Source organism: Pseudophryne corroboree, unplaced genomic scaffold (genome assembly GCF_028390025.1).
Source record: "Pseudophryne corroboree isolate aPseCor3 unplaced genomic scaffold, aPseCor3.hap2 scaffold_129, whole genome shotgun sequence".
NCBI lineage: Eukaryota > Metazoa > Chordata > Amphibia > Anura > Myobatrachidae > Pseudophryne > Pseudophryne corroboree.
Window position 1 is genome coordinate 236,100 of NW_026967915.1, and position 11,401 is coordinate 247,500.

The following is an 11,401-nucleotide window of genomic DNA, read 5'->3' on the forward strand; positions in this document are numbered from 1 at the left end:
TGGTGGTGAATGATGAGCAACAAAGGAACATGCATGCCAGATGGCACTTGAATAAGCTGTCCACAGTGATAGAAAAGTAAAAAAAACAAACCACAACAATGTTATATTAAATGTCATTTTTAGCTTCTGTGGTCATGTTTTTGCAATCTAAACACTACAAGACTGTTGTACAGTTGAAGCAAGGATAAAATATCAACTCTAGTGACGACACACCTGATTTAGTGAGTTCTACCCCAGATGGGACTTGAACCCAGAATCGTTGGCTTAGGAGGCCAGTGCCTTATCCATTAGGCCACTGGGGCTTACTGTTTTTCTCATTAAAGACTGATATGTTTTTAATAGTCAATTATTCATTTTTGAGAAAAAGTGAAGCTGTTTACTGTGTTCTTTGCATTACCAAGATCCAGCAAGAAATGTGCTGGTACTATCCAGAGCTGTCAGTATGGATTATCATGCTATATTGCAAAAAATCTATTTGATGCAACTGCTTTACCAACAGTGTGTTAATTTTTTCAATTGCTGTTTTGTTGGCTGACTGAAGGAAGATATGCAGTGCATTTGAACGAAAGTAGATGTGTGCTGACAACTTAAAATCACAATCATGTTTGTGTTTTTTCTTTCTTTCTTTCTTTCTTTCTTTCTTTCTTTCTTTCTTTCTTTCTTTCTTTCTTTCTTTCTTTCTTTCTTTCTTTCTTCCATCCTTTGTAATATCATATTAAATATTAAGGTAGAAGATTATAATTAATGACTAATGACATAAGAAAAAGGAAAAAAACTGTAAACAAAGCTGCTCCAGGTGAGGCTTGAATTCACAACCTTGACATTGCTCAACAGATACTGTCTTATAAGTACCACGTGCTGACCAATTGCACCACTGGAGCACTTAACAGCATAAAATGGTTATGCTAGATGTGGATTTTATTCAATACAATCAGTACAGACATAAGAATTTAAAAAGAAAAATATTTTTGGTGGTGAATGATGAGTAACAAAGGAAAATGCATGCCAGATGGCACTTGAATAAGCTGTCCACAGTGATAGAAAAGTAAAAAAAAAAAACCCACAACAATGTTATAATAAATGTCATTTTTAGATTCTGTGGTCATGTTTTTGCAATCTAAACACAAGACTGTTGTACAATTGAAGCAAGGATAAAATATCAACTCTAGTGACGACACACCTGCTTTAGTGAGTTCTACCCCAGATGGGACTTGAACCAAAAATCCTTGGCTTAGGAGGCCAGTGCCTTATCCATTAGGCCACTGGGGCTTACTGACTTTCTCAATAAAGACTGATATGTTTTTAATAGTCAATTATTTATTTTTGAGAAAAAGTGAAGCTGTTTACTGTGTTCTTTGCATTACCAAGTCCAGCAAGAAATGTGCTGGTACTATCCAGAGCTGTCAGTATGGATTATCATGCTATATTGCAAAAAATCTATTTGATGCAACTGCTTTACCAACAGTGTGTTAATTTTTTCAATTGCTGTTTTGTTGGCTGACTGAAGGAAGATATGCAGTGCATTTGAACGAAAGTAGATGTGTGCTGACAACTTAAAATCACAATCATGTTTGTGTTTTTTCTTTCTTTCTTTCTTTCTTTCTTTCTTTCTTTCTTTCTTTCTTTCTTTCTTTCTTTCTTTCTTTCTTTCTTTCTTTCTTTCTTCCATCCTTTGTAATATCATATTAAATATTAAGGTAGAAGATTATAATCAATGACTAATGACATAAGAAAAAGGACAAAAACTGTAAACAAAGCTGCTCCAGGTGAGGCTTGAATTCACAACCTTGACATTGCTCAACAGATACTGTCTTATAAGTACCACGCTCTGACCAATTGCACCACTAGAGCACTTTGCAGCATGAAACGGTTATGCTAGATGTGGATTTGATTCCATACAATCAGTACAGTCATAAGAATTTAAAAAGAAAATCATTTTTGGTGATGAATGATGAGCAACAAAGGAACATGCATGCCAGATGGCACTTGAATAAGCTGTCCACAGTGATAGAAAAGTAAAAAAAAACCCACAACAATGTTATAATAAATGTAATTTTTAGCTTCTATGGTCATGTTTTTGCAATCTAAACACTACAAGACTGTTGTACAGTTGAAGCAAGGATAAAATATCAACTCTAGTGACGACACAGCTGCTTTAATGAGTTCCACCCCAGATGGGACTTGAACCCACAATCCCTGGCTTAGGAAGCCAGTGCCTTATCCATTAGGCCACTGGGGCTTACTGACTTTCTCATTCAAGACTGATAGGTTTTTAATAGTCAATTATTTATTTTTGAGAAAAAGTGAAGCTGTTTACTGTGTTCTTTGCATTACCAAGTCCAGCTAGAAATGTGCTGGTACTATCCAGAGCTGTCATGCTATATTGCAAAAAATCTATTTGATGCAACTGCTTTACCAACAGTATGTTAATCTTTTCCATTGTTGTTTTGTTGGCTGACTGAAGGAAGATATGCAGTGCATCTGAACCAAAGCAGATGTGTGCTGACAACTTAAAATCACAATCATGTTTGTGTTTTTTCTTTCTTTCTTTCTTTCTTTCTTTCTTTCTTTCTTTCTTTCTTTCTTTCTTTCTTTCTTTCTTTCTTTCTTTCTTTCTTTCTTTCTTTCTTTCTTTCTTTCTTTCTTTCTTCCATCCTTTGTAATATCATATTAAATATTAAGGTAGAAGATTATAATCAATGACTAATGACATAAGAAAAAGGAAAAAAACTGTAAACAAAGCTGCTCCAGGTGAGGCTTGAATTCACAACCTTGACATTGCTCAACAGATACTGTCTTATAAGTACCACGCGCTGACCAATTGCACCACTGGAGCACTTAGCAGCATAAAACGGTTATGATAGATGTGGATTTTATTCAATACAATCAGTACAGTCATAAGAATTTAAAAATAAAAACATTTTTGGTGGTGAATGATGTGCAACAAAGGAACATGCATGCCAGATGGCACTTGAATAAGCTGTCCACAGTGATAGAAAAGTAAAAAAAAAAAACCACAACAATGTTATAATAAATGTCATTTTTAGCTTCTGTGGTCATGTTCTTGCAATCTAAACACTACAAGACTATTGTACAGTTGAAGCAAGGATAAAATGTCAACTCTAGTGACAATACACCTGCTTTAGTGAGTTCTACCCCAGATGGGACTTGAACCCAGAATCCCTGGCTTAGGAGGCCAGTGCCTTATCCATTAGGCCACTGGGGCTTACTGACTTTCTCCTTCAAGACTGATATGTTTTTAATAGTCAATTATTTATTTTTGAGAAAAAGTGAAGCTGTTTACTGTGTTCTTTGCATTACCAAGTCCAGCAAGAAATGTGCTGGTACTATCCAGAGCTTTCAGTATGGATTATCATGCTATATTGCAAAAAATCTATTTGATGCAACTGCTTTACCAACAGTGTGTTAATTTTTTCAATTGCTGTTTTGTTGGCTGACTGAAGGAAGATATGCAGTGCATTTGAACGAAAGTAGATGTGTGCTGACAACTTAAATTCACAATCATGTTTGTGTTTATTTCTTTCTTTTTTACTTTCTTTCTTTCTTTCTTTCTTTCTTTCTTTCTTTCTTTCTTTCTTTCTTTCTTTCTTCCATCTTTGTAATATCATATTAAATATTAAGGTAGAAGATTATAATCAATGACTAATGACATGAGAAAAAGGACAAAAATTGTAAACAAAGCTGCTCCAGATGAGGCTTGAATTCACAACCTTGACATTGCTCAACAGATACTGACTTATAAGTACCACACGCTGACCAATTGCACCACTGGTGCACTTAGCAGCATAAAACGGTTATGCTAGATGTGGATTTTATTCAATACAATCAGTACAGTCATAAGAATTTAAAAATAAAAACATTTTTGGTGGTGAATGATGTGCAACAAAGGAACATGCATGCCAGATGGCACTTGAATAAGCTGTCCACAGTGATAGAAAAGTAAAAAAAAAAAACCACAACAATGTTATAATAAATGTCATTTTTAGCTTCTGTGGTCATGTTTTTGCAATCTAAACACTACAAGACTGTTGTACAGTTGAAGCAAGGATAAAATGTCAACTCTAGTGACAACACACCTGCTTTAGTGAGTTCTAGCCCAGATGGGACTTGAACCCAGAATCCCTGGCTTAGGAGGCCAGTGCCTTATCCATTAGGCCACTGGGGCTTACTGACTTTCTCCTTCAAGACTGATATGTTTTTAATAGTCAATTATTTATTTTTGAGAAAAAGTGAAGCTGTTTACTGTGTTCTTTGCATTACCAAGTCCAGCAAGAAATGTGCTGGTACTATCCAGAGCTTTCAGTATGGATTATCATGCTATATTGCAAAAAATCTATTTGATGCAACTGCTTTACCAACAGTGTGTTAATTTTTTCAATTGCTGTTTTGTTGGCTGACTGAAGGAAGATATGCAGTGCATTTGAACGAAAGTAGATGTGTGCTGACAACTTAAATTCACAATCATGTTTGTGTTTCTTTCTTTCTTTTTTACTTTCTTTCTTTCTTTCTTTCTTTCTTTCTTTCTTTCTTTCTTTCTTCCATCCTTTGTAATATCATATTAAATATTAAGGTAGAAGATTATAATCAATGACTAATGACATAAGAAAAAGGAAAAAAAACTGTAAACAAAGCTGCTCCAGGTAAGGCTTGAATTCACAACCTTGACATTGCTCAACAGATACTGTCTTATAAGTACCACGCGCTGTCCAATTGCACCACTAGAGAATTTAACAGCATAAAACGGTTATGCTAGATGTGGATTTTATTCAATACAATCAGTGCAGTCATAAGAATTTAAAAAGAAAATCATTTTTGGTGATGAATGAAGAGCAACAAAGGATCATGCATGCCAGATGGCACTTGAATAAGCTTTCCACAGTGATAGAAAAGTAAAAAAAAAAATCACAACAATGTTATAATAAATGTAATTTTTTTAGCTTCTGTGGTCATTTATTTGCAATCTAAACACTACAAGACTGTTGTACAGTTACAGCAAGGATGAAATATAAACTCTAGTTATGAGACAGCTGCTTTAATGACTTCCACCCCAGATGGGACTTGTACCCACAATCCATGGCTTAGGAGGCCAGTGCTTTATCCATTAGGCCACTGGGGCTTACTGAGGTTCTCTTTCCAGACTGATAGGTTTTTAATAGTCAATTATTTATTTTTGAGAAAATGAAGCTGTTTACTGTGTTCTTTGCATTATCAAGTCCAGCAAGAAATGTGCTGGTACTATCCAGAGCTATCAGTATGTATTATCATGCTATATTGCAAAAAATATATTTGATGCATCTGCTTTACCAACAGTGTGTTAAACGTTTCGATTGCTGTTTTGTTGGCTGACTGAAGGAAGATATGCAGTGCATTTAAACCAAAGCAGATGTGTGCTGACAACTTAAATTCACAATCATGTTTGTGTTTTTTCTTTCTTTCTTTCTTTCTTTCTTTCTTTCTTTCTTTCTTTCTTTCTTTCTTTCTTTCTTTCTTTCTTCCATCCTTTGTAATATCATATTAAATATTAAGGTAGAAGATTATAATTAATGACTAATGACATGAGAAAAAGGAAAAAAACTGTAAACAAAGCTGCTCCAGGTGAGGCTTGAATTCACAACCTTGACATTGCTCAACAGATACTGTCTTATAAATACCACGCACTGACCAATTGCACCACTGGAGCACTTAGCAGCATAAAACGGTTATGCTAGATGTGGATTTTATTCAATACAATCAGTACAGTCATAAGAATTTAAAAAGAAAATCATTTTTGGTGATGAATGATGAGCAACAAAGGATCATGCATGCCAGATGGCACTTGAATAAGCTTTCCACAGTGATAGAATAGTAAAAAAAAAAATCACAACAATGTTATAATAAATGTCATTTTTTTTAGCTTCTGTGGTCATTTATTTGCAATCTAAACACTACAAGACTGTTGTACAGTTACAGCAAGGATGAAATATAAACTCTAGTTATGAGACAGCTGCTTTAATGACTTCCACCCCTGATGAGACTTGTATCCACAATCCCTGGCTTAGGAGGCCAGTGCTTTATCCATTTAGCCACAGGGGCTTACTGAGGTTCTCTTTCCAGACTGATAGGTTTTTAATAGTCAATTATTTATTTTTGAGAAAATGAAGCTGTTTACTGTGTTCTTTGCATTACCAAGTCCAGCAAAAAATGTGCTGGTACTATCCAGAGCTATCAGTATGGATTATCATGCTATATTGCGAAAAATATATTTGATGCATCTGCTTTACCAACAGTGTGTTAATCTTTTTGATTGCTGTTTTGTTGGCTGACTGAAGGAAGATATGCAGTGCATTTGAACCAAAGCAGATGTGTGCTGACAACTTAAATTCACAATCATGTTTGTGTTTTTTCTTTCTTTCTTTCTTTCTTTCTTTCTTTCTTTCTTTCTTTCTTTCTTTCTTTCTTTCTTTCTTTCTTTCTTTCTTTCTTCCATCCTTTGTAATATCATATTAAATATTAAGGTAGAAGATTATAATCAATGACTAATGACATAAGAAAAAGGAAAAAAACTGTAAACAAAGCTGCTCCAGGTAAGGCTTGAATTCACAACCTTGACATTGCTCAACAGATACTGTCTTATAAGTACCACGCGCTGTCCAATTGCACCACTAGAGAATTTAACAGCATAAAACGGTTATGCTAGATGTGGATTTTATTCAATACAATCAGTGCAGTCATAAGAATTTAAAAAGAAAATCATTTTTGGTGATGAATGAAGAGCAACAAAGGATCATGCATGCCAGATGGCACTTGAATAAGCTTTCCACAGTGATAGAAAAGTAAAAAAAAAAATCACAACAATGTTATAATAAATGTAATTTTTTTAGCTTCTGTGGTCATTTATTTGCAATCTAAACACTACAAGACTGTTGTACAGTCACAGCAAGGATGAAATATAAACTCTAGTTATGAGACAGCTGCTTTAATGACTTCCACCCCAGATGGGACTTGTACCCACAATCCATGGCTTAGGAGGCCAGTGCTTTATCCATTAGGCCACTGGGGCTTACTGAGGTTCTCTTTCCAGACTGATAGGTTTTTAATAGTCAATTATTTATTTTTGAGAAAATGAAGCTGTTTACTGTGTTCTTTGCATTACCAAGTCCAGCAAGAAATGTGCTGGTACTATCCAGAGCTATCAGTATGTATTATCATGCTATATTGCAAAAAATATATTTGATGCATCTGCTTTACCAACAGTGTGTTAAACGTTTCGATTGCTGTTTTGTTGGCTGACTGAAGGAAGATATGCAGTGCATTTAAACCAAAGCAGATGTGTGCTGACAACTTAAATTCACAATCATGTTTGTGTTTTTTCTTTCTTTCTTTCTTTCTTTCTTTCTTTCTTTCTTTCTTTCTTTCTTTCTTTCTTTCTTTCTTTCTTTCTTTCTTTCTTTCTTTCTTTCTTTCTTCCATCCTTTGTAATATCATATTAAATATTAAGGTAGAAGATTATAATTAATGACTAATGACATGAGAAAAAGGAAAAAAACTGTAAACAAAGCTGCTCCAGGTGAGGCTTGAATTTACAACCTTGACATTGCTCAACAGATACTGTCTTATAAATACCACGCACTGACCAATTGCACCACTGGAGCACTTAGCAGCATAAAACGGTTATGCTAGATGTGGATTTTATTCAATACAATCAGTACAGTCATAAGAATTTAAAAAGAAAATCATTTTTGGTGATGAATGATGAGCAACAAAGGATCATGCATGCCAGATGGCACTTGAATAAGCTTTCCACAGTGATAGAAACATAAAAAACACCCCACATCAATGTTATAATAAATGTCATTTTTAGCTTCTGTGGTCATGTTTTTGCAATCTAAACACTACAAGACTGTTGTACAGTTGAAGCAAGGATAAAATATCAACTCTAGTGATGACACAGCTGCTTTAATGAGTTCCACCCCAGATGGGACTTGAACCCATAATCCCTGGTTTAGGAGGCCAGTGCCTTATCCATTAGGCCACTGGGGCTTACTGACTTTCTCATTTAAGACTGATACGTTTTTAATAGTCAATTATTTATTTTTGAGAAAAAGTGAAGCTGTTTACTGTGTTCTTTGCATTACCAAGTCCAGCAAGAAATGTGCTGGTACTATCCAGAGCTGTCAGTATGGATTATCATGCTATATTGCAAAAAATCTATTTGATGCAACTGCTTTACCAACAGTGTGTTAATCTTTTCAAATGCTTTTTTGTTGGCTGACTGAAGGAAGATATGCAGTGCATTTGAACCAAAGCAGATATGTGCTGAAAACTTTCATTCACAATCATGTTTGTGTTTTTTTTTTCTTTCTTTCTTTCTTTCTTTCTTTCTTTCTTTCTTTCTTTCTTTCTTTCTTTCTTTCTTTCTTTCTTTCTTTCTTCCATCCTTTGTAATATCAGATTAAATATTAAGGTAGAAGATTATAATCAATGACTAATGACATAAGAAAAAGGAAAAAAACCTGCTGCAGGTGAGGCTTGAATTCACAACCTTGACATTGCTCAACAGATAAGTACCACGCGCTGTCCAATTGCACCACTGGAGAGTTTAACAGCATAAAACGGTTATGCTAGATGTGGATTTTATTCAATACAATCAGTACAGTCATAAGAATTTAAAAAGAAAATCATTATTGGTGATGAATGAAGAGCAACAAAGGATCATGCATGCCAGATGGCACTTGAATAAGCTTTCCACAGTGATAGAAAAGTAAAAAAAAAAATCACAACAATGGTATAATAAATGTCATTTTTTTTTTTAGCTTCTGTGGTCATTTATTTGCAATCTAAACACTACAAGAGTGTTGTACAGTTACAGCAAGGATGAAATATAAACACTAGTTATGAGACAGCTGCTTTAATGACTTCCACCCGAGATGGGACTTGTACCCACAATCCCTGGCTTAGTAGGCCAGTGCTTTATCCATTAGGCCACTGGGCCTTACTGAGGTTCTCTTTTCAGACTGATAGGTTTTTAATAGTCAATTATTTATTTTTGAGAAAATTAAGCTGTTTACTGTGTTCTTTGCATTACCAAGTCCAGCAAGAAATGTGCTGGTACTATCCAGAGCTATCAGTATGGATTATCATGCTATATAGCAAAAAATATATTTGATGCATCTGCTTTACCAACAGTGTGTTAATCTTTTTGTTTGCTGTTTTGTTGGCTGACTGAAGGAAGATATGCAGTGCATTTGAACCAAAGCAGATATGTGCTGACAACTTTCATTCACAATCATGTTTGTGTTTTTTCTTTCTTTCTTTCTTTCTTTCTTTCTTTCTTTCTTTCTTTCTTTCTTTCTTTCTTTCTTTCTTTCTTTCTTTCTTTCTTTCTTTCTTCCATCCTTTGTAATATCATATTAAATATTAAGGTAGAAGATTATAATCAATGACTAATGACATAAGAAAAAGGAAAAAAACTGTAAACAAAGCTGCTCCAGGTGAGGCTTGAATTCACAACCTTAACATTGCTCAACAGATATGTACCACGCGCTGTCCAATTGCACCACTGGAGAATTTAACAGCATAAAACGGTTATGCTAGATGTGGATTTTATTCAATACAATCAGTACAGTCATAAGAATTTAAAAAGAAAATCATTTTTGGTGATGAATGATGAGCAACAAAGGATCATGCTTGCCAGATGGCACTTGAATAAGCTTTCCACAGTGATAGAAACGTAAAAAAAAAAAACACACAACAATGTTATAATAAATGTCATTTTTAGCTTCTGTGGTCATGTTTTTGCAATCTAAACACTACAAGACTGTTGTACAGTTGAAGCAAGGATCAAATATCAACTCTAGTGATGACACAGCTGCTTTAATGAGTTCCACCCCAGATGGGACTTGAACCCACAATCCCTGGCTTAGGAGGCCAGTGCCTTATCCATTAGGCCACTGGGGATTACTGACTTTCTCATTTAAGACTGATACGTTTTTAATAGTCAATTATTTATTTTTGAGAAAAAGTGAAGCTGTTTACTGTGTTCTTTGCATGACCAAGTCCAGCAAGAATTGTGCTGGTACTATCCAGAGCTGTCAGTATGGATTATCATGCTATATTGCAAAAAATCTATTTGATGCAACTGCTTTACCAACAGTGTGTTAATCTTTTCAATTGCTGTTTTGTTGGCTGACTGAAGGAAGATATGCAGTGCATTTGAACCAAAGCAGATATGTGCTGACAACTTTCATTCACAATCATGTTTGTGTTTTTTCTTTCTTTCTTTCTTTCTTTCTTTCTTTCTTTCTTTCTTTCTTTCTTTCTTTCTTTCTTTCTTTCTTTCTTTCTTTCTTTCTTTCTTTCTTTCTTTCTTTCTTTCTTTCTTTCTTTCTTTCTTCCATCCTTTGTAATATCATATTAAATATTAAGGTAGAAGATTATAATCAATGACTAATGACATAAGAAAAAGGACAAAAACTGTAAACAAAGCTGCTCTAGGTGAGGCTTGAATTCACAACCTTGACATTGCTCAACAGATACTGTCTTATAAGTACCACGCGCTGTCCAATTGCACCACTGGAGAATTTAACAGCATAACACGGTTATGCAAGATGTGGATTTTATTCAATACAATCAGTACAGTCATAAGAATTTAAAAAGAAAATCATTTTTGGTGATGAATGAAGAGCAACAAAGGATCATGCATGCCAGATGGCACTTGAATAAGCTTTCCACAGTGTTAGAATAGTAAAAAAAAAATCACAACAATGTTATAATAAATGTAATTTTTTTAGCTTCTGTGGTCATTTATTTGCAATCTAAACACTACAAGACTGTTGTACAGTTACAGCAAGGATGAAATATAAACTCTAGTTATGAGACAGCTGCTTTAATGACTTCCACCCCAGATGAGACTTGTATCCACAATCCCTGGCTTAGGAGGCCAGTGCTTTATCTATTAAGCCACAGGGGCTTACTGAGGTTCTCTTTCCAGACAGATAGGTTTTTAATAGTCAATTATTTATTTTTGAGAAAATGAAGCTGTTTACTGTGTTTTTTGCATTACCAAGTCCAGCAAAAAATGTGCTGGTACTATCCAGAGCTATCAGTATGGATTATCATGCTATATTGCGAAAAATATATTTGATGCATCTGCTTTACCAACAGTGTGTTAATCTTTTTGATTGCTGTTTTGTTGGCTGACTGAAGGAAGATATGCAGTGCATTTGAACCAAAGCAGATGTGTGCTGACAACTTAAATTCACAATCATGTTTGTGTTTTTTCTTTCTTTCTTTCTTTCTTTCTTTCTTTCTTTCTTTCTTTCTTTCTTTCTTTCTTTCTTTCTTTCTTTCTTTCGTTCTTCCATCCTTTGTAATATCATATTAAATATTAAGGTAGAAGATT

General features: G+C 34.5%; 6 non-coding genes across 6 annotated transcripts; all 6 read right to left on the reverse strand.

The window, feature by feature from the left end:
• Nucleotides 1–229: 229 nt before the first annotated feature.
• TRNAR-CCU (transfer RNA arginine (anticodon CCU)) lies at nucleotides 230–302 on the reverse strand. The gene has a single exon. It is a non-coding gene; the product is annotated as a tRNA-Arg (tRNA).
• Nucleotides 303–2,166: 1,864 nt separating this feature from the next.
• Nucleotides 2,167–2,239, reverse strand: TRNAR-CCU (transfer RNA arginine (anticodon CCU)). The gene has a single exon. It is a non-coding gene; the product is annotated as a tRNA-Arg (tRNA).
• A 914-nt stretch (nucleotides 2,240–3,153) lies between these two features.
• Nucleotides 3,154–3,226, reverse strand: TRNAR-CCU (transfer RNA arginine (anticodon CCU)). The gene has a single exon. It is a non-coding gene; the product is annotated as a tRNA-Arg (tRNA).
• Nucleotides 3,227–4,113: 887 nt separating this feature from the next.
• Nucleotides 4,114–4,187, reverse strand: TRNAR-CCU (transfer RNA arginine (anticodon CCU)). The gene has a single exon. It is a non-coding gene; the product is annotated as a tRNA-Arg (tRNA).
• Nucleotides 4,188–7,967: 3,780 nt separating this feature from the next.
• On the reverse strand, nucleotides 7,968–8,040 carry TRNAR-CCU (transfer RNA arginine (anticodon CCU)). The gene has a single exon. It is a non-coding gene; the product is annotated as a tRNA-Arg (tRNA).
• Nucleotides 8,041–9,881: 1,841 nt separating this feature from the next.
• On the reverse strand, nucleotides 9,882–9,957 carry TRNAR-CCU (transfer RNA arginine (anticodon CCU)). The gene has a single exon. It is a non-coding gene; the product is annotated as a tRNA-Arg (tRNA).
• Nucleotides 9,958–11,401: the final 1,444 nt, after the last annotated feature.